An 18755-nucleotide genomic window follows, 5' to 3' on the forward strand; every position below is an offset into this window, starting at 1 on the left:
AAATAAAAGCTTTTCTCTTCCTTTCTTCCTTCCTTCCTTCTTTCAGTCAATATGTTTTTTTGGAATATATGTATGTACGCAGCACTGTTCTAGACATTGAGGATGTGGTAATAAAATAAATGAAAGCTGATACATTGATAGGGGAGGCTGACAGTAAACAGTATTTCACATGACGATCAGTGCTATGGAGAAAAATAAAGCAGGATCAGGAAGACAGATTCCTAATGGGGTTGCTCTGTTGCTATTTTATAAAATGAGGGCAGGATGACTTCACTGAAAAGGTAACATTTGAGTAGAGGAAGGAAAGAGTCAACCTGTAGAAACCTGTGCGGGAGCATTCTAGAATTTGTTGATGAAATGCAGGTTCTTTTTGAGGTTCATCAAAGAGGTCAGGAATGGCTGGAATGAATGAAGAAAGGTGAGTTTGGTAGAAGATGAGATCCAGTGTTAATGAGGAGCCAGCCAGATAGTTCAAGGTAACTCCAGGCTGTTGTAATAACAACTCTTTTTCTGAAGGCAATAGGAAGTTATGGAGAGTTCTGAACAATGGCCTGATGTGGTCTGAGTGTTTTTATAATATTCTGATTTCTCTTTTGAGAATAGACTGCAAAGGTAGTCTAAGTAGAAATAAAGACCATTTAGGGTACAATAGCAGTAGTCCACATGAAATTTAGTGATGACCTTGTACTGTAGTGGGAGTAGACGATTTGGTGAAAGGTAGTAAGATTTCACGTATTTTGAAAGTAATTGAAAGAATAAGCTTTTGGTTTAGTTTTGGAGTACAAGATGAAGAGAAAAGTAAATTTTGCTCTTAGTAACTAGTAAGATGGATTTACAAAGCTGGGGATAAGGTTTTTACTGGAAACACTCATTTCAAATTTAATGTATCTATTAGACATCCAAGTGAATATACAAGTAGAACAGTACATTGAAGTTATCCTGAAGAGGTTTTATATCCATTTAAAAAATAAATATTGAAAGAGTTTCTAAAAATCAGCATGGTTAATATTAAATACAGTTTTAAATTTTGAATAAAACATTAAAATATCTTTCAGAGGACTGTAATCCTGAAAGCATCTCTCAATAGGGACTCTGTAATCCATCCAATATGTAAATGTATAGGTCCAAAATATTAAATTTTTAAAATTACTTCAAGGGCTTAACTCCAAGAGTCTTTTACTTTGACCATACTATCTGCCTTCTTCCTTAAGAGAAAAAAACACTAATATTGAACTCCTACTGTGTGGCTGACAGTTTACAAATCTGTCTTTAATATTCATAGGAACCCCCTGAGTAAGTAGTTATTATTTCTTTTTGATACATAAGGAAACTCCAGTTCAAATCCAAAGGCCATTGTAATTTTTTTCATTATGCTACCAACACCTTTCCCATTTGGCAGTCCACAGAGTAATAACGCTAGCCATGCAGAGTTAAAATAAACCAACCACTCGTGTTAAATTGAAAAAGGGTGACGGTGTTCAGCGTGAGCTAAAATGTGATTCGTATTTTTCTAATTCCTTCTAGACCAGATTTGCTCAAAGACTGGCCTTTGTATATTATAGAACTCTGTGTTATTATAGAACCATTTTCAGCCAGATTTCAATCTACTATTTACAGACAATTTAATTTGTATATTCAAGATTTGCTCGACAGAGAATCTCTCCCAGTTTTATTTTCCCACAGGACTCTTAATTGTTCTAGCACCTCCATGTGGTGCTTCTCCAGCCGTGACTCAAAGACTTTAAATGACTGTATTTATTTTAAGAGAAACTTTAGTGCCTATAAAAACAGCATGTTCTCCTGAAGCACATCTGTTCTGTCTCTGAGTTTTGTATTATCATTTTGCCAGAGGTTTTACCTGCTATTTCAAGGGAGCTTGATGTGCACTGATATAACCTCACTGAGTATAACCAGCTTAATATGCAGGGCATACTGATATATTTATACTTGTATGATCTTTGCCAATTTCTAGACTCCTCTGATCTTGAAGGTCTTCATCTGTAAAAAGAAAACCCTAGTCTCTTCTTTGCAAGGTTCGTGTATTTATTTACATTGCAGAAGCTTTTTCTTCCCTTTGGGTTGTGATAGTGCCTCCCCTGGAATTTTGTTTTAGTTACATTTCACATAGTGGCACATTATTGTTTTCCTCTGTTCACATCAGTGCCCACATCTGTGTACTATGTTACTTTCTTATATTGTATTTCCTATGTTCAGGACTCTTAATGACTTGAGGTATTGAAAATGAAGAAAATGATTCAGTAATTTTCGGTGGGATATGTATATTTGGATCAGATTTTGAGAAATGACTCCAGCTAACCTTAAAATATGCTTTACTAACAAATATTTTGGGAAAGACTTGGTTAATCTTAAGAACTGTGTCACCACTTTAATAGGCACCACTTACAGTATGTAATAGCTGTGATCATATTACTTCTAAATACAGGTGTATTGGGTCAGGTTTGGTCTGCTGTGGAGTTAAATAAACCCTTGAAATCTGATACATATTAGCCAATCTTTCTACATCTTTTAACTTTGCTTTCTTAAGCACGTACCCTCCAGGGTTATGGCAGCAGGGAAGAAAGAGAGATGTAGGAGGTTCTTAATTACACCTGCCAAGAAGTGACACATCAATTCTGCTCACAGTTCATTGGCCAAAAGTAATAACATGACTGCAATATAATTGTAAGGAAATTCAGTGAGTACCACATTTCTATTTCTCCTCAATAATTGTGCATCAATTCTTCTACATGCCATCTGGATTCTATTGCTTCAAGGAAACCAAATCCCAGCCAAGCAGTTCTGTATCTTATGGAATTTTACAGCAAACAATAAAATCCTAACAAAGAAATTCACAGGTGGAACAGAGAATATCAGCATAAGTTAACCTATTTCAGAGCAAATGCGTAAATATAAATGAGCTCATGTTTAATGACAAGAAGCACATTATCCCCCTTTCTAATAAGTTTCAAGAAAGTGTCTGGTTTTTATATTTGTGCATCATGGGATTTGTTTTCTTTTAGCAAATATAACTCTCAATAATTCATTAACCTCCATTAACTCCCAGCTATAATTAACTAACAGTATTCCTAAGGATAAGAGTTTTAGTTACTAGAGAAATATCTTGCTTGCAAGCTCTCTATAAGCACTTAACATTAGTTAAAGTAAAAGATTTCTTAAAGTCACAGGAAGACATTTCTGAAATCTCGAAGACTGTGGGACTTCAAATTTGAACAATCCTAGACACCAAACTGGGTTTCCTTTGCTGCTTTTGTATCTTTAAAATAAGAAAACTTACCAATTGATTGTCTCTAAACATTAGATTCTTCTGAAATAAAACAGATTTGATAAAGATTGCCACAAAATAACAATTTTGAAGAGTAAGGAAATGAAAGAAAACCAGCAAATGTTTGGCCTCTTTAATGACAGCAACTAATTTGGGTTCTTAATGTAAAGTTAACTCACTATAGAAATGTTTTCTCATTGGAATTACCCACCCAAAGGGGTCACAATGAAAGTAAGAGATGAAGCAATTTCTTCATGATTCCAGAAGACATCTCAGATAGTATGCATGTCTGTGAAAATATGAGTGAGATTGTTTTGTGTTTCTACTAATGATACATATTTTTTCTCATATTATTTTTAAATTGTAGTGAATTTTCTTCTGGTTATACAAAAAGTGTATTTTACAATGGGATGTTTAGAAAATAAAGAAAGACAGAAACAGATAAACTTACAAGTAAATATTTTCTAGAATGACCAATGTTTTGGTTTACTTCTGATCTCATTCTTAAGAATATATCAATTATGTCAAAATTTGGATTATATTATATGTGTCTGCTATGTCACATGGTTTTCAAAGAATGATTTTTAAAGCTATATGATATACAAAAATACACATACATATGCAATGATACTTAGTCCTTATTTTGGACATTTGAGCTACATCTAATTTGTATATGAGACATATAATTTGTGCTGTTATAATGAATTCTGTACTGATTTCATAATTTATAATTCTTTATCTATATATCTCATTTTTCTATTCAGCTACTTTTCTAAGGTCGTATTTTTGACTTAATAAGTATTGTCAATTGGCAGTAGCATTCCATGAAACAATCAAAAGCATGTTTCATTCTTTTTAATTAATGAAATATGCACATCGCTCACAGAATTTTGCTTATTGGCATTTGGAAATGAATACACTAATACATAAGGAAATTTATAATGAAGTTAAAATGCTTTAATTTGTAAGGAAAGCTTTGTGGAGAAGGAAATCTCACTGAATGGAGAAATATAAGATATTTCTTATATCAGATGGCATTTCAGATACAGTATAGAATAAGCAGAACAGGGATTGTGTGCACTGAAGAGTGGCAAATGCTTTAGGATAGTAATGTATTCCTTCTAGAAGAAAACTGCAAATAACATTGGTGGTAAGGTGAGAAAAACAACTCTGATTTATAGGATGTGGGGACCAATTAGCATTTTAAGTAGGCAAATAACTGAAGATTATTTTGAGGAATGAAAGAGGATATTGAAGAAATGTTAAGAATTTTAATATGATTAAAATATGGGGTTCAAGAAGCATTTTTTTTCAATCTGACTTTTTTTTTCTTAGGATTGGTTAAAGAGACCACCCAAACAATACTGCTTGAGGAAAACACAAAACCTCAGGGACCCAGAACTGTAAATGGGTTCAATTATTCATTCCAATATCATTTGTCGTCAAGTTTTTAGGGAGGCACGGCGCTAGGCAATGCAGATGCAAAGATTGACAAAGGACAACTCCCATGTTGTGAAGTCTCAGAGTAAAGAGGGAAGGACAAGTAATCATTTTCAAAGGTTACATTATATGATAATAATGTGATATAGCAACATAAAATAACAGAGAAATAATATGGTATAACAGAGGTCTCAGATGGAGCAAATCAGAGTAAGTGGAAAACGTCATGAGAAGACACCCAAGAGTCACTGCAGGGGACACTACAGGGTCATTTGAAAGGTGTATAGGAGTCTGTCAGGAGGACTGTTTTCCAGCAGGTTCTTCAAGCACCAAGCATATGCACAGTCATGGTGGCGTAGAAGGTGTGGCGCCTCTAGGTTTGATAGCACTGTGGTTTGGGATTAACATGAATTCGGACGGGAAGTTTTGCCAGATACAGTTTTGAAAAAAGTCTAATGGGGAGTTTGTTTTATCAAGTTGTGTCAGAAAGCCAATGAAACTTTTAAACAGAATTAATGAGACACATTGTGGTTTGTCCTGTCCCCTGTGTCACATAGGTGCTCTACTTCACATATATTCATAGATGAGTAGCTCTTCTAGGACTGAATGCTAGAATTAAAACAAATGTAGAAGGGAAGACTTAAAACTTTTATTATCTGCACAGATTGTATAATTTTGTAAGTGTGACATCCTGGAGAAAAACTTAAAAAATTAATAAGCTGGTTGCTCAGGTTTTAAATTGCACAGACATGAATAGCTTTTCTGTATAGTATTTAGAAGGTAAATAGTCATAAGCATACCAACAAAAGTCAAACTCCTAGAATTACAGTAAACCAGAAAAGTAGGAGATATATACATACATATTTGTGTGTGTGTTTGTGTATGAATTATTTTAAGCACTGTTGGAGTGCACAAAAGAATTTTTGAACAAATGGAAATAAATAATGGAATATTCTTGGATAAGAAGATCGACCTTCATAAAAGTATCAATTTTCCTCTAGTCTATTTAATGAGATTCCATTAAAATGCTATTTTTTTGTTCTTTTAACTCTGCAGTTCATATGGAAAAATGGACTAATAAGAAAACCTTAGAAAACCCTGAAGCAGAACTATGAAAGAGATTGCACCCTCCAAATATTGATATATAGACATTAAAGCCTCAAAATTAAAACACAGTGTATAGTTTCATTAGTAAACAGAAAAGCCAATGCAAAATAATAGAAATTCTAAAAATAGACCAAAATGTATATGGGTATTTATTATAAAAATGGCATCTCAACTCAGGTAGGAAAATGTAAATATGCAATAGACAACATCAAGACAACTAGAATAGCCATTTAAAACTAATTTTGATTTATGTCTTATATTGCACAGAAAGATAGATTCCAGAAAGATTTAAATGTAAAAAATTAATAAATAAGTCTTTTAAAATACTGGTAGAAAGATGGGGCAATCCCTTTATGATTTCACAAATAGAGAGAGAAAAAAAATGTCATTCTAACTATGTCTCAGAATCCAGAAAACATAACAGAATAAATTTATACATTTATTGAGAGCTTGATTTTCTGCAATAATTAGAAAAATGGAAAAATTACCAAAATCATATATTAAACTCACTAGAAAACACATTTTAAAAAAGGACTAAATAAGTGCAAATTCAACTTGTTGTGGAGATGACAATAGCCAAACACTCTTCACTGGGGGCATTAGTCAGTCCTGGCAGGAACCAAGGATTAGGCATGAGCAAAGGAGACATCCTTCTAGGTCAAAGAGAAACAGTGGGGTTTTTGATGGTTGTTCTGATTGATTAACTAGGGGAGCCCCAAATGCACACCTCCTTTTCTCCATGAGAAATTTGTTGAGATCTGTGGTAGAGCAGAAAGCTAGAGGGTGAGGCCTGAAACATCTAAATGGGAGAGGCGAATCTCCTGTAGTTTTATGGTGTTTAGGAATCAAAGCCTCACTAGAAGAGAGGAGGTGCTTCAAATACAAAAAGTCTCTCTCTTTAAGATATCTGCCAGATTCTAAATTGTGGGTGGAAACGAAGGAGCTAAGTTCTTAACCTCCAAAGGGTAGGACTGAATCTTCTGGAAGCACTTGTGGATAAGGAGACAGAAACCATTACACCCAACAATCAAAAACGCAGGAGGGCCATGGCTGAAGAAAAGGGACAAACTGAGTAAGTGGAATCTGACTAAAATTGCAGCTCAACCCTAGCTCAATTCCCAGTTGGCGAAAGTTACCAGCGTAACACCTTATGTGCTTAACAGAGAACAGGGGAACCACTCTCTATGGAAAATCGTATTCCTGCAGGATTTCCAATTATCTTACACATGTATTTGGCATAGAATTAAGTTAGAAAAAATATGGAGGCAGGACAGTATGATTGTCAAAATAAAAAGCAAACAACTGTAGCTCCAGGGAGAAAATGTGTTCCCAGCCTAGGGCAAATGAGCCTTTGAAACTGAACTCAGTCAAAGGGATAAATAAAGTGGGAAAAACCCATTTATTGCCAGCAAGCAATCATCTATTTCTGCTTACCCATGTCTCTCGTGACCCAGCTGTGCAGCAAACCCCAAATACCTCTTTGGTCCAGGTGTATACTCACTCTTCCCACTGGAGATGGACCACTTCTGTCCATCCCTTGGAAACACCTATTGATGTGGAGAAGCACTAAAGTTAGGTGAGAGATTCTGTAAATATTGCAATTTTACCCACACCACAGAAAAAAATCAATGACCACAATTCTCCTGTGCTCCTCCCAGCCAAAAACTGGGCCCAGCAGAGTTACAATGTTGGCCCATTGCTGCCCAATGAGGGACTCAATGACCATATTTTTCTTGATTTCCTATCTCCATGACTTAATCTTTCTCAGAACTTTGCTACAATCTGAGGCTCTTCCTACCTGCTTGTTATAGTCTGCTCAGTCTGCTGTAACAGAACACCATATCCTGACTGGCTTAAATGTCAGGCATTTATTTTTCACTGCTCTGGAGGCTGGGAAGTTGAAGATCAAGGTGCAAGCCGGTTTGGAGCCCCAGTGAGGGCCCTCTTCCTGTCCTGCAGATGGATGTCTTCTTGATGAATCCTCACATGATGGAGAAAGGAAGCTCTGGTGTCTCCTCTTCTTATAAGAACACAAAACCCATCATGGGGTCCATAACCTCATGACCTTATCTGATCCTAAGGCCCCATCTCCAAGCACTATCACATTGAAGGTCAGGGCTTCAACATAGGAATTTTAGGAGGACCAGATTCAATCCATGACAGTGACTTTCTTTCCCTTTCTCCCTTCATAAGACTCAGAGCTAGGGCCCTCCCTGTGTACTTCTGCTTCCTCTCAAGCATCTCCCCCAATATGTAGCTTGCACATCTAATTCTATTTTGGCATCTGTTTCTCAGAGGATGCAAGTCACACAGATGGTACAATAATGTTAAAGCTATTGCTATGCATATTTGGAGCCCAATATAAAGGGGACAAGAATTCTCACTAATTTTAATGCTAATGTCAGGGTCAAGGGCAGGCTGTCCCAAAATGTGGCACTTTGATATATTGATTACTTTGAATTTAAATGACTTGAGAAATAGCCAATGCAGGAGGGACCCTCTGACCCTCCTCTGTCTCCCACTAAAACCAGAAAATAAATCCCATATGTGAAAAGTCCCCTTCCTATTCCAGGAGGTAGATGGACATCCTTAACACCAGCTGAGGAAACAAGATTCTGAGATGCCCTAAAATCAAGTGACATAAGGGCTACCAGATGAGGGAGAGAGACAAGGAAAGGTAATCTGTCAATAGTCACAGTCCATAGCTAATCATAATCTCCACATTCCTGGATACAGTCATCTCAACAATTATCTAGAAGGTCCCCAGAATCACTGCATCGCCCTTGTGCCTGAACAGTGCTTGACCATCATGACAACCAACCCACAAGCCTTCTCTATGGACTAACCACCTATCCCCAGCTTCTCACTGACCCACTGTGGGTAAAACTGCAGTATTTCCAGAACCTCTCACCTGGCTTTAGTGCATCTCCAAAGCAACAGGCGGTTCCAAGGGGGTGGAAAGAAGTAGTCCTTCTCCATATCAGTGGGTAATTATGTGGGTGATCTGAGAGCTTATCTGGACCTGGGAGTTTAGGGGGAGGATTCCCTTGCTTCTGCCACAGCAGGAGAGAGAGAGACGCCGGATGACTGCTTGTAAGCAACAAACGGGTTTTAAACTTTATTTCTCCTTTTGACTGATTTCGGTTTCAAAGGTATTTTGCCCTGGGATTGCCCCTCCCTGGAGTTACACCCACCTTCCTTATCTATAGCCAATGTACAGTTAGAGAACTTTCTTTCCTTGAGATGCCTCATAAATGTGCTGTTTTTTGAATCTGGTGGACAAATTGTTTCTGTTACCTGGCCTTGCTGCTGGCAAAGCAGAAACTTCCTGTCCCAGGACTCAGTCCTTTTTCTGTTCAGCACCTGTAAAGGCCCAAGAAAACCTTTTATTTCAGAGATCTCTTGGACTCCAGAGTCTTTGGTTTGTCACCAGAGAGGGAATTCAGAGCTGAGAAAACTACAAAAACAAATCTTTTTTATCTTTTAGTAATTTACTTTCCTGCCCAAATGCTGTTAAGAGCTCCTTACAAGCTGAAGCTCCCAAACTGAAGTTTTCTCTATCCTGCCAATTCTTCATAGATTCATTGTCTCTGTCTAAAATGTATAAATCTGCGTGCATTGTTCATTTTTTGGATCTCAATTTTATTATTGGGTCTCCATACATATGTAATAAAACTGTTTTTTTTCTCCCATTAGTCTGTCTTATGTCAGTTTGATTCTTAGACCCACTAGAAGAACCTTGAGAGGTAGAGAAAAATTCTTTTCTAACACTAGTTTCAGAGAATGTCAAACAATGAGCAAATCTGATACATTTTTTTTCAAAGGTGGTTAAACTGGTCTAAGTATTATTACACAATAAATTTGCCATTTTAATTGTCTGAGAGACCATTGCTGCCTGCTAAGGCTTAGAAACCTGAAAGTTTTCTGTGGTAGATGAGGACCAGATCTTCAGAAATAAGTTGTTGGAGATGAGTGTAGTGTAAGTTTTGACAGCTGTTTTTTTCTTTTTTGTAATTCAAGTACACAACTTCAGCTTTGAGAGTGGAGTTATCCATTTCAAAGAGGCATCCATTTCAAAGGTGGCTATTTTGAATAAACACATTGCCAGACACAGACCAGATAAAGAGCCAGGTCACTTCGCCCCACTGAGGCTCCTTCCGTTTAGAGATTTTACGTGATTTGGGTCACTGACCATTTTGGACCACTTTTTTTCCCCTTTTCCCCCTGGTTTATATTTCCACTCTTAGGTTTTAAATTTGCCAGTGAAGATGGAGCCCACAAAACCTCAGAACCCCCCACACCTCAATAAAAGCAGAACCCTGGACCCATGCATATTTTCTCTATCTGTGACCTAGCAATGTGGCCCCAGGGGTACTGTGTAATTTCCAAGTTTTGTAAGTCATCAACCTTTATTTTTTCAAAGTTTCCTGATGGTTGTTGCAGAAAAATATCTTAGGATGATAAGAACCATTAAAGCCAGTCCAACCATAACACTGGTAATTGATAGGCTCAGATTGGCACAAAACAGAGAGTAATGCAGTGAGCAGTCAACTCACATCATACTTGGCAGAATGAATTCCCACTACAGTATAATTGAATAGCTCTAACATGCCTGACTGAAATTCCCTTGGAGCTTAACTCCACAATGTTAATTTTCTTCCACCATCTGTTGATGGTGATACACCACCAGTCTCTTAGGCTACCAGCCTGCAGTCCAGTGGCTGCTGCCTTACAGAACTGCATAAAAACCCTTCCAGAGATCTGGCCTTGGTCTTCAGGGATGGCAAAGGAACAGGGATGCAGACACACCAGTCATCCATAATTATAGAATCTGTACCACTCTAGAGTTCCTAGTTCTCCCCAGTTGTACTTTATCGACTGTGGATATGTGCAAAGAATAGTCAGTTTACTGAATCAGCTAACATGCAGGTTCAGATTGTCAAGTCAGACACAAATTGGAAATATATACTAAGCTTTACTCAAACCCCCCCCCTCAAAAAACTAGAATATTGGCTACTAAGAGTCTCATACAAAGCAGAAAGAAATGTTGAATTTCAAAAGAAGATCCTTACTTCCTGTGCCAGATACATGTTTCGGCCCTGAAAAGATGGAGTCTTTAAGTGAGGTTCCTGGAATTCCTCAGACAGCAGGAAGCATTGAAGAAGGTTGTAGAGCTCACACTACATTCTCTTCAGTCATGCCTCATAATTCCTGTTTATTAAAGATAATAAGCAGCCAGAGAGATCCTGTTAAAGGCTTTTTCCACTTAAGTCCCTTCCTGCTAGCAAATATCACTGGACAATTTACCTGGAGGAGATTAAACTTGGTCACTGACCCCTTTCTTGTCACCTGGGGGTGTCCTCACTTACCAACTCCATGAAGGGAATGAGTAGATAAAGGTTAACTGGTTTGTCCATCTTCCTGGCGAGTAAAAGATATAAGAATGGGGGGAAAGGAAAAATAAATCCAAAGGAAATGGCTGATAGGGAAGGAAGACTAGATCTCGAAGTGATGTAAGGGAAAAGAAACTGAATTAATTGACAGTCAGAGGCAGAGGTTTATTCAGAAGATAGAAGACCTGGACTTCATACTTAGGATCTGGTTTCCACTTCATTTCCATTTTTTCCTCCCCTCCTCTTCTCCCTCTTTCTCTCCCTTATCCTCCTCCTCTGCCTTCTTCTTATTATTATTTCCATCATAATCATCTATAAAACTAAGTTAGACTTATATGGTATTTTTTTTTTGAGAGGGCATCTCTCATATTTATTGATCAAATGGTTGTTAACAACAATAAAATTCTGTATAGGGGAGTCAATGCTCAATGCACAATCATTAATCCATCTCAAGCCTAATTCTTGTCAGTCTCCAATCTTCTGAAGCATAACGAACAAGTTCTTACATAGTGAACAAGTTCTTACATGGTGAATAAATTCTTACATGGTGAACAGTACAAGGGCAGTCATCACAGAAACTTTCGATTTTGATCATGCATTATGAACTATAAACAATCAGGTCAAATATGAATATTCGTTTCATTTTTATACTTGATTTATATGTGGATCCCACATTTCTCCCTTTATTATTATTTTTATTTTTAATAAAATGCTGAAGTGGTAGGTAGATGCAAGATAAAGGTAGAAAACAGTTTAGTGTTATAAGAGAGCGAATGTAGATGATCAGGTGGGTGCCTGTAGACTATGTGTTAATACAAGCTAGACAAGGGCAATAAAACATCCACAGATGCAGAAGATTTCTCTCAAAACAGGGGGGGTGAGGTTCTACGCCTCACCTCTGTTGATCCCCAATTTCTCACCTGATGGCCCCCCTGTGACTGTGCCTGTCTTAGGTTGTTCCTCCCTTGAGGAATCTTACCCATCTCTGGCTAACCAGTCATCTTCCAGGGCCATACAGGGAAATGTAAAGTTGGTAAGTGAGAGAGAAGCCTTATTGTTTGAAAAGGTTAGTTTTTTACTTCTTTGCATATTTATGCTCTGTGGCTTCTATGCCCAGCATTTGTCTTGAGGTATCTTTACCACTTGGAAGAATTATGATACATGGTAAATTCGATATGAGGCACGAATTCTATTTAAGGGTTGTCATTAGGAAGGAAGAAGAAAAGCTATAGAGGTAGCAGGCAGAAGAAAACATGGGAAGATTGATTATTTCTTTGACATATCTTCTTGTAGAGTAACATAAGCATGTATAGGTTTTAAACTACTAATTAAATTGTGCACACACATTAACATAATAGGAGTACAGTTACATAACCAAAGCAGACCTATAATTACCAGCCATCTCCAGTGAAACCAAGAAAACCAGTGAGGAACCTTAGGCATTTGTGAAAACTTATCTATGATATGGTGGATATTGTCCAACTGAACTTGAACAGTCTGAGAGAAATCAGACAAATTAAAGCAGCCCATTCTTGGGGACTGTTCACATCCCATATGTTCTTTTAACAGTAAATAGTCTGTAGTTGTAAGATTTTGGAGCGCTACAATTTGCACTTCTCCTAATTCTTGGTTGAGTTCCAACAGTATAGATCCAATCAAATTTGTTGTTTTACTGTATGCACAGGCCAGCTTAGATATCTCCTTCTTCATTCCCATGGCATGTCCAGGAACCGGTGGGATGAGTGCATCTACACCTGTAGTAGTGCATGGATCTTTGTTGGGGTTTTTTGATGACCATCTTCTGGCATGAGTCTTCCAGAGAGTGCTGATGTTGGAAGTTCTTTTTCATATCATATCTTAGTTCATTTTCGGGGTAGCCAACTTAGGCTTTGACCCTCTGTATAACCAGGTCTCCTCTATAAACCCCTTTACAGTCACTGTCCATCAGCATAGCAAAATGTTGTAGAATCACTACTTGTCTTCTCTGTGTTGTACAGCCCTCCCCTTTCTTCCACCCCCCCATGCATGCTAATCTTAATAACCCCCTTCTCCCCCCCTTCCTTATCCCTCCCTACCCGCACATCCTCCCCAGTCCCCTTCCCTTTGGTACCTGTTAGTCCATTCTTGAGTTCTGTGATTCTGCTGCTGTTTTGTTCCTTCAGTTTTTCCTTTGTTCTTAAACTCCGCAGATGAGTGGAATCATTTGGTATCTCTCTTTCTCTGCTTGGCTTATTTCACTGAGCATAATACCCTCCAGCTCCATCCATGTTGCTGCAAATGGTAGGATTTGCCCCTTTCTTATGGCTGAGTAGTATTCCATTGTGTATATGTACCACATCTTCTTTATCCATTCATCTATTGATGGACATTTAGGTTGCTTCCAATTCTTGGCTATTGTAAATAGTGCTGCGATAAACATAGGGGTGCATCTGTCTTTCTCAAACTTGATTGCTGCATTCTTAGGGTAAATTCCTAGGAGTGGAATTCCTGGGTCAAATGGTAAGTCTGTTTTGAGCATTTTGATGTACCTCCATACTGTTTTCCACAATGGTAGAACTAATTTACACTCCCATCAGCAGTGTAGGAGGGTTCCCCTTTCTCCACAGCCTCGCCAACATTTGTTGTTGTTTGTCTTTTGGATGGCAGCCATCCTTACTGGTGTGAAGTGATGCTTCATTGTAGTTTTAATTTGCATTTCTCTGATAATTAGCTATGTAGAGCATCTTTTCATGTGTCTGTTGGCCATCTGTATTTCTTTTTTAGAGAACTGTTCAGTTCCTCTGCCCATTTTTTAATTGGGTTATTTGTTTTTTGTTTGTTGAGGCGTGCGAGCTCTTTATATATTCTGGACATCAAGCCTTTATCGGATCTGTCATTTTCAAATATATTCTCCCATACTGTAGGGTTCCTTTTTGTTCTATTGATGGTGTCTTTTGCTGTACAGAAGCTTTTCAGCTTAATATAGTCCCACTTGTTCATTTTTGCTGTTGTTTTCCTTGCCCAGGGAGATATGTTCTAGAAGAGGTCACTCATGTTTATGTCTAAGAGGTTTTTGCCTATGTTTTTTTCCAAGAGTTTAATGGTTTCATGACTTACATTCAGGTCTTTGATCCATTTTGAGTTTACTTTTGTATACGGGGTTAGACAGTGGTACAGTTTCATTCTCCTACATGTAGCTGTCCAGTTTTGCCAGCACCATCTGTTGAAGAGACTGTCATTTCACCGTTGTATGTCCATGGCTCCTTTATCAAATATTAATTGACCATATATGTCTGGGTTAATGTCTGGATTCTCTAGTCTGTTCCATTGGTTTGTGGCTCTGTTCTTGTGCCAGTACCAAATTGTCTTGATTACTATGGCTTTATAGTAGAGCTTGAAGTTGGGGAGTGAGATCCCCCCTATTTTATGCTTCTTTCTCAGGATTGCTTCGGCTATTCAGGGTCTTTGGTGTTTCCATATGAATTTTTGAATTATTTGTTCTGGTTCATTGAAGGATGTTGCTGGTAGTTTCATAGGGATTGCATCAAATCTGTATATTGCTTTGGGCAGGATGGCCATTTTGATGATATTAATTCTTCCTAGCCACGAGTATGGGATGAGTTTCCATCTGTTAGTGTCCCCTTTAATTTCTCTTAAGAGTGACTTGTAGTTTTCAGAGTATAAGTCTTTCACTTCTTTGGATAGGTTTATTCCTAGGTATTTTATTTTTTTGATGCAATTGTGAATGGAGTTGTTTTCCTGATTTCTCTTTCTGTGGGTTCATTGTTAGTGTATAGGAAAGCCACAGATTTCTGTGTGTTGATTTTGTATCCTGCAACTTTGCTGTATTCTGATATCAGTTCTAGTAGTTTTGGAGTGGAGTCTTTAGGGTTTTTTATGTACAATATCATGTCATCTGTAAATAGTGACACTTTAACTTCTTCTTTACCAATCTGGATTCCTTGTATTTCTTTGTTTTGTCTGATTGCAGTGGCTAGGACCTCCAGTACTATGTTAAATAATAGTGGGGAGAGTGGGCATCCCTGCCTAGTTCCTAATCTCAGAGGAAAAGCTTTCAGCTTCTCGCTGTTCAATATAATGTTGGCTGTGAGTTCATCATATATGGCCTTTATTATGTTGAGGTACTTGCCCTCTATTCCCATTTTGCGGAGAGTTTTTATCATGAATGGATGTTGAACTTTGTCAAATGCTTTTTCAGCATCTATGGAGATGATCATGTGGTTTTTGTCTTTCTTTTTGTTGATGTGGTGGATGATGTTGATGGACTTTCGAATGTTGTACCATCCTTGCATCCCTGGGATGAATCCCACTTGGTCATGGTGTATGATCCTTTTGATCTATTTTTGAATTCAGTTTGCTAATATTTTGTTGAGTATTTTTGCATCTACGTTCAGCAGGGATATTGGTCGGTAGTTTTCTTTTTTGGTGGGGTCTTTGCCTGGTTTTGGTATTTGGGTGATGTTAGCTTCATAGAATGAGTTTGGGAGTATCCTCTCCTCTTCTCTTTTTTGGAAAACTCTAAGGAGAATGGGTATTATGTCTTCCCCTTATGTCTGATAAAATTCCGAGGTGTATCCATCTGTCCCGGGGGTTTTGTTCTTTGGTAGTTTTTTGATTACCGCTTCAATTTCGTTGCTGGTAATTTATCTGTTTAGATTTTCTGTTTCTTTATGGGTCAGTCTTGGAAGGCTGTATTTATCTAGGAAGTTGTCCATTTCTCCTAGGTTTCCCAGCTTGTTAGCTTATAGGTTTTCATAGTACTCACTAATAATTCTTTGTGTTTCTGTGGGCTCCATCATGATTTTTCCTTTCTGGTTTCTGATACTGTTGATTTGTGTTGATTCTCTTTTCCTCTTAATAAGTCTAGCTAGAGGCTTATCTATTTTGTTTATTTTCTCGAAGAACCAGCTCTTGGTTTCATTGATTTTTGCTAGTGTTCTATTCTTCTCAATTTTATTTATTTCTTCTCTGATCTTTATTATGTCCCTCTTTCTGCTGACCTTAGGCCTCATTTGTTCTTCTTTTTCCAATTTCGATAGTTGTGACATTAGACCATTCATTTGGGATTGCTCTTCCTTCTTTAAATATGCTTGGATTACTATATACGTTCCTCTTTAGACTGCTTTTGCTGTATCCCACAGTAGTGAAGGCTTTGTGTTGTTGTTGTCATTTGTTTCCATATATTGCTGGATCACCATTTTGATTTGGTCTTTGATCCATTGATTATTTAGGAGCGTGTTGTTCAGCCTCCATGTGTTTGTGAGCCTTTTTGCTTTCTGTGTACAGTTTATTTCTAGTTTTATGCCTTTGTGGTCTGAGAAGTTGGTTGGTAGGATTTCAATCTTTTGGAATTTACTGAGGCTCTTTTTGTGGCCTAGTATGTGGTCAATTCTGGAGAATGTTCCCTGTGATCATGAGAAGAATGTGTATCCTGTTGCTTTTGGATGTAGAGTTCTGTATATGTCTATTAGGTCCATCTGTTCTAGTTTGTTGTTCAGTGCCTCTGTGTCCTTACTTATTTTCTGTCTGGTGGATCTGTCCTTTGGAGTGAGTGGTGTGTTGACGTCTCCCAGGATGAATGCATTGCATTCTATTTCCTCCTTTAGTTCTGTTAGTATTTGTTTCAGGTATGTTGGTGCTCCTGCATTGGGTGCATATATATTTATAATGGTTATATCCTCTTGTTGGACTGAGCCCTTTATCATTATGTAATGTCATTCTTTGTCTTTTTTTACTTTCTTTATTTTGAATTCTGTTTTGTCTGATAACAGAATTGCAACACCTGCTTTCTTCTCTCTGTTGTTTGCATGAAATATCTTTTTCCATCCCTTGACTTTAAGTCTGTGCATATCTTTGGGTTTGAGGTGAGTCTCTTGTAAGCAGCATATGGATGGATCTTGCTTTTTTATCCATTCTATTACTCTGTGTCTTTTGATTGGTGCATTCAGTCTATTTATATTTAGGGTGATTATTGAAAGGTATGTACTTATTGCCATTGTAGGCTTTAAGTCTGTGGTTACCAAAGGTTCAAGGTTAGCTTCTTTACTATCTTACTGTCTAACTTAACTCGCTTGTTGAGCTATTATAAACGCAGTCTGATGATTCTTTATTTCTCTCCCTTCTTATTCCTCCTCCTCCCTTCTTCATATGTTGTGTGTTTTGTTCTGTGCTCTTTTTAGGAGTGCTCCCATCTACAGCAGTCCCTGTAGGGTGCCCTGTAGAGGTGGTTTGTGGGAGGCAAATTCCCTCAACTTTTGCTTGTCTGGGAATTGTTTAATCCCTCCTTCATATTTAAATGATATTCATGCTGGATACAGTAGTCTTGGTTCGAGGCCCTTCTGTTTCATTGCATTAATTATATCATGCCATTCTCTTCTGGCTTGTAGGGTTTCTGTTGAGAAGTCTGATGATAGCCTGATGGGTTTTCCTTTGTAGGTAACCTTTTTTTCCTCTCTGGCTGCCTTTAATACTTTGTCCTTGTCTTTGGTCTTTGCCATTTTAATTATTATGTGTCTTGGTGTTGCCCTCCTTGGATCCCTTGTCATGGGTGTTCTGTGTACCTCTGTGGTCTGAGAGGCCATTTCTTCCCCTAGTTTGGGGAAGTTTTTGGCAATTATTTCTTCAAAGACACTTTCTATCCCTTTTTCTCTCTCTTCTTCTTCTGGTACCCCTCTAATGCAGATATTGTTCCATTTCGATTGGTCACTCAGCTCTCGTAGAATTCTTTCATTCCTGGAGATCCTTTTTTATCTCTCTGCATCAGCTTCTCTGCACTCCTGTTCTCTGTTTTCTAGTCCATTAATGGTCTCTTGTATCTCGCCCTTTCTGTTTTGAAGTCCTTCCAGAGCTTGTTTTATTTCTGTATTCTCCTTCCTTAGTTCTTGCATATTTCTCTGCAAGTCCATCAGCATGGTTATGACTTTTGTTTTGAATTCTTTTTCAGGAAGACTGGTTAAATCTATCTCCCCAGGTTCCTTCTCAGGGGAAGATGTAGCAGATGCTGAAGCTGTCTGGGTTAGTCTTGTCTGGATCATATTTTTTTGCCTTTTCATGTTGATAGGTGCTATTGACTGTCAGCTGGGAGGGCCAAACTTTTCAGTTGTTACTGGCCTTTCTTTACTGGGACAACTGCGACCCCTAGTGGAGGAATTTCCCTTTCTGTGGGTGGGGTCTGCCTTAGGCTGTTTCTCTGCTTTCGCAGTGCCCGGAGGGGTAATGGACCGCGGGGGCTGTTTGGCTGTTTACCTCCATGAGAGGTCTCAGAGCTGTTGCCCAGGGGGTTTGTGCACCCGGTTTTCCCTGTAATTTCCAGCCACTGGGCTGTGACCTGTGTTGTATCCATCCAGCTGTTATGTCCCTGTCCCTTTAAGACTTTCAAAAAGCACTCGCTTTTCTTTGTCACAGGGGCATCAGCTTCGGAACCCACTCAGAGGTCTTGCTGCCCTATTTCCCTAGTTTCCAGCCCTCCACGCATGCACTGTGTCTGCGTTCTGGTGCGGGTGGCTGGGGTTGGGTGTTTAGAAGTCATGGGC

This window comes from Manis javanica, chromosome 7, assembly GCF_040802235.1.
Source record: "Manis javanica isolate MJ-LG chromosome 7, MJ_LKY, whole genome shotgun sequence".
Taxonomy (NCBI): domain Eukaryota; kingdom Metazoa; phylum Chordata; class Mammalia; order Pholidota; family Manidae; genus Manis; species Manis javanica.